A 5,377-nucleotide genomic window follows, 5' to 3' on the forward strand; every position below is an offset into this window, starting at 1 on the left:
CAAGGTATAAATCCTCATTCAGGGAAGCAGACACTTAAGGTAATACACTCCTTATTTTTATGTGTCAAAAAGACTGCCCATCAGCGGTGCTCCCACGAGTCAAAAATATATTGTAAACACAGAAACAAGAGAAGAAAGGAGACTCTTTTTGGGAAGCACTCTTATACAGATAATAATGTATGGCTGATTGCCACAATAACTAACTAAAATTCAATACTTTAATGATTTTCGTTAAAAAAAAATTAATTACTGAGGAGTTCAATAAGCGCCAATATCTGTTTAAATAGTGACATTGCGAAAATATGAAGAAAATATTTGTAATTAATAAGGTACAAATACCTAATGTAAGCCGAGATGGGTAGCTTTGTGATTTTGTGAAATAAAAAACACCAGCTATGGGACAACCTGTGGTCAAAAATATGTTTATTCAATATATATATATATGACCATCATTTGAAGACTGCTGCATATCCCAACTGGGAATTGAATCCTAGCAGGTAGTTAAATCATAGGTCATGACCGATAAGTGAATCAATGCTCTATTCCAGTGACAGAAAGGGTAGCAAATACTTGCAGTACCAGGGTGTTCCTTGGTGGTCTCCCAGCCAAGTACTTGAACCGGCCCTCCACTGCTTGGCTTCCAAGATCAGATGAGATTGGGCATCTCCAGTGGGGTATGACCGCAGACCTTATGCTTACCCTTGTCACACTGTGTCCTTAATTGGGCACAGGTAAGAGCCAATTTGTGATATTGTGTAGACCACAGGTGTCTAAGTAGCTGATGAAAAAGAATAAGGAGTTATTTCTCAAGGATATAAACAAAGACACAAAAATCAGATACCCATCTAGATATTTACGGTAGAGGTGGTCGCAAATACAAGTAGAAAAACACACCTATTCTGCACAGATAATTAAGAATGTCTATAACGTCTACTTCTAGATTAAGCAGTAAAGGAGGCCTCCAAATTTGGACTCCAAGACCTCAAAATAGATGTATCCCACATATACTCAGGATTATGCAGTAAGGTATATCAAATTAGTGATATTCCAGCTCCAATGCCCCACCATAATTAACCTTCAAGCAGCGGGGAAAAAGCACAACAGAATTTATGCCACATATATCATCAATTGAGTGTTTTTTAGAAGAGCACGGAATTCTGCATAACACACATTAAGAATATATTCATGTGTTTGATAGAATCCTAAATTGGATGCATCACACAAACACTAATGGATTATGCAGTGGGATATATCTTGAACAGTAATATCTCTGACTCTAATGCCCCACCATGAATCACCTTCAGGTAGCGGGGGAACAACACGAACAGTAAGTGTACCATATATATAATCAATTGGGTGTTTTCAAAAAAAGAGAGCATGGATTTGTGCATTACATGTAGAAAAAACATTCATGTATTTAATAAGCTCCAAGAATGGTCGATGCCTCTGCATCTATGATTTTGGTAGCTAATGAGCATTTATTGACTTACTGTTGTTTTTTTATCTGTTGCTCATGCAAATAATGAGGTATTCTCTGTGCCTTCTGGGTATGAATTTATCATGCACAGAGAAAAGAAGAAAAAGTGCTTGAGTCAGAATATTACCTAATCCGGTTATGCAATAGTTTTGTGGTGTCCTACTTGTATAAAGAAGAAATTAAGGGAGAACCTTGTGGAAGGTGCTGGCCGCGTCTGCCCGCGTGTTGCCTGCTGCTGTACTCCGGCCGCACTGTTCTTCCTGTTAGGCTGGTTCCCGTAGCGACGAACTCTGCCGTGGTCGGCTAGTTGCGGTCACGTGTGCGCATCACGTGACCGTGAGGTTATTGCCTCTCTTACCTTCTGCCTGACGTACGTTTCGCAATATTGCTTGGTCACAGGGCGTCAGTCACTGACGCCCTGTGACCAAGCAATATTGCGAAACGTACGTCAGGCAGAAGGTAAGAGAGGCAATAACCTCACGGTCACGTGATGCGCACACGTGACCGCAACTAGCCGACCACGGCAGAGTTCGTCGCTACGGGAACCAGCCTAACAGGAAGAACAGTGCGGCCGGAGTACAGCAGCAGGCAACACGCGGGCAGACGCGGCCAGCACCTTCCACAAGGTTCTCCCTTAATTTCTTCTTTATACAAGTAGGACACCACAAAACTATTGCATAACCGGATTAGGTAATATTCTGACTCAAGCACTTTTTCTTCTTTTCTCTGTGCATGATAAATTCATACCCAGAAGGCACAGAGAATACCTCATTATTTGCATGAGCAACAGATAAAAAAACAACAGTAAGTCAATAAATGCTCATTAGCTACCAAAATCATAGATGCAGAGGCATCGACCATTCTTGGAGCTTATTAAATACATGAATGTTTTTTCTACATGTAATGCACAAATCCATGCTCTCTTTTTTTGAAAACACCCAATTGATTATATATATGGTACACTTACTGTTCGTGTTGTTCCCCCGCTACCTGAAGGTGATTCATGGTGGGGCATTAGAGTCAGAGATATTACTGTTCAAGATATATCCCACTGCATAATCCATTAGTGTTTGTGTGATGCATCCAATTTAGGATTCTATCAAACACATGAATATATTCTTAATGTGTGTTATGCAGAATTCCGTGCTCTTCTAAAAAACACTCAATTGATGATATATGTGGCATAAATTCTGTTGTGCTTTTTCCCCGCTGCTTGAAGGTTAATTATGGTGGGGCATTGGAGCTGGAATATCACTAATTTGATATACCTTACTGCATAATCCTGAGTATATGTGGGATACATCTATTTTGAGGTCTTGGAGTCCAAATTTGGAGGCCTCCTTTACTGCTTAATCTAGAAGTAGACGTTATAGACATTCTTAATTATCTGTGCAGAATAGGTGTGTTTTTCTACTTGTATTTGCGACCACCTCTACCGTAAATATCTAGATGGGTATCTGATTTTTGTGTCTTTGTTTATATCCTTGAGAAATAACTCCTTATTCTTTTTCATCAGCTACTTAGACACCTGTGGTCTACACAATATCACAAATTGGCTCTTACCTGTGCCCAATTAAGGACACAGTGTGACAAGGGTAAGCATAAGGTCTGCGGTCATACCCCACTGGAGATGCCCAATCTCATCTGATCTTGGAAGCCAAGCAGTGGAGGGCCGGTTCAAGTACTTGGCTGGGAGACCACCAAGGAACACCCTGGTACTGCAAGTATTTGCTACCCTTTCTGTCACTGGAATAGAGCATTGATTCACTTATCGGTCATGACCTATGATTTAACTACCTGCTAGGATTCAATTCCCAGTTGGGATATACAGCAGTCTTCAAATGATGGTCATATATATATATATTGAATAAACATATTTTTGACCACAGGTTGTCCCATAGCTGGTGTTTTTTATTTCACAAAATCACAAAGCTACCCATCTCGGCTTACATTAGGTATTTGTACCTTATTAATTACAAATATTTTCTTCATATTTTCGCAATGTCACTATTTAAACAGATATTGGCGCTTATTGAACTCCTCAGTAATTAATTTTTTTTTAACGAAAATCATTAAAGTATTGAATTTTAGTTAGTTATTGTGGCAATCAGCCATACATTATTATCTGTATAAGAGTGCTTCCCAAAAAGAGTCTCCTTTCTTCTCTTGTTTCTGTGTACTCTGCCATAGCCTGAGTCTCAGGACGTGACAGGGAGTACAACCTGCTCTTGGGAAGCTTAGCATTTGGCAACAAATCAATGGCACAGTCATAGGGGCGATGGGGAGGTAGTACCTCTGCAACTTTTTTGGAGAACACGTCCGCAAAATCTGCATAACACCCTGGCAATCCTGGCAAACTTAGCTGCGAGAGCCTGACTGGAAGGCTCAAGCAACTCCTGAAACAATCAGTACCCCAACTAAGAATCTCCCCAGAGACCCAGTCAAATTGAGGATTGTGGGCCCTTAACCAGGGTAACCCCAACACCAATGGGGCAAAAGTACAGACAGTCACATAAAAGGACAATTTTTCAGAGTGTGTGGCTCCAATAAACAAAGAAATCTGGCTAGTGCAAGAGGTAATTTTACCTTGGGATAATGGTTCCCCGTTTAACCCACAAATCGCAATTTCCGATGCCAAGGGTACTAAGGGAACAGAGTGTTTCAGGGCGAATTGGCGGTCCATAAAAACCCCATCGGCCCCACTGTCCACAAAGGCCTCAGTCTTGACAGTTTGACCGAGGATCTTCAAGGTCACCGGAATGATAAAAGTCTTCTTGGGAAATTCTGACTTCTGGCCTGACAGGATATTTCCCATCACCCTCAGGCCCTGAAGTTTTCCGGCTTTTCTGGGCATGATACTACCACATGACCTTTATTCCCACAGTACAAACACAACCCCTGCTGTCTCCTCCGCGTCTTCTCACGCGAGGAGAGGCGGGTAGCCCCAATCTGCATAGGCTCCTCAGAAAATTCCTCAGAGTCTGAGGTTCCCTTGGGAAGGAAGGAAATCTCAGTCTCCCTTTCAAGCCTACGCTCTCTCAGCCGTCTATCCACCCGGATGGATAACTGCATGAGCTGATCCAAGCTATCAGGCAAGGGATATTGTACCAGTTGGTCCTTTATCTGGTTAGAAAGACCTCTTCGGTACTGGTGTCTCAGGGCTGGGTCATTCCACTGGGTATCATGGGCCAACCTCCGAAACTCCGTACAGTAAACCTCAACTGGCCTTCGCCCTTGCTTAAGGATCGAAATCTGAGCCTCGGCTGAGGCCGTCTTGTCAGGGTCATCATACAACATGCCCAGTGCCGTAAAAAAAGCATCAACACTTTTAAGCGACGGACAGTCAGGCTGCAACCCATATGCCCAGACCTGTGGGTCTCCTTGTAGCAAGGAAATCACTATGCCCACCCGCTGAATCTCCGACCCAGAAGACTGAGGCCTAAGCCGGAAGTATAGCTTGCAGCTCTCCTTGAAACAAAAGAACTGCGAGCGATCTCCAGAAAAACGATCCGGGAGATTTACTTTCGGCTCCTTAACCCCTGCAGGTGCTGCTGCTGCGGGAGCTCCGCCAGCAGCCTTGGAGGTGTGCATTTTAATGGACAAATCATTAAATTGTCGAGTCAGGACCTGCACCTGATCGACCACCTGTTGCAACGTATTTTGAGGGGTATGCTCCATATTCCCACAAAATTTCAACAGGAGTATTAGGCTGCTGAATATGTTATGCACACCAGTGCCTGCAGGAAAGTACTGGTGTCAGAACTGTTATGCACTCCAGTGTCTGCAGGAATGTACTGGTGTTTGAACTGTTATGCAAAACAAATGGACTCACAGACAAACTGGGGAATATGACATAATGTACACAGAAGGTAATAGGGTAACAAAATGCACACAAAGTGA

At 42.6% G+C, this 5,377-nt stretch overlaps 2 pseudogenes; one reads left to right on the forward strand and one right to left on the reverse strand.

Moving 5' to 3' along the window:
* Positions 1-567: 567 nt before the first annotated feature.
* On the reverse strand, positions 568-688 carry LOC134971394 (5S ribosomal RNA; annotated as a pseudogene).
* Positions 689-3,083: 2,395 nt separating this feature from the next.
* LOC134971396 (5S ribosomal RNA) lies at positions 3,084-3,204 on the forward strand (annotated as a pseudogene).
* Positions 3,205-5,377: the final 2,173 nt, after the last annotated feature.

The sequence above is a fragment of the Pseudophryne corroboree genome, chromosome 11 (assembly GCF_028390025.1).
Source record: "Pseudophryne corroboree isolate aPseCor3 chromosome 11, aPseCor3.hap2, whole genome shotgun sequence".
Taxonomy (NCBI): domain Eukaryota; kingdom Metazoa; phylum Chordata; class Amphibia; order Anura; family Myobatrachidae; genus Pseudophryne; species Pseudophryne corroboree.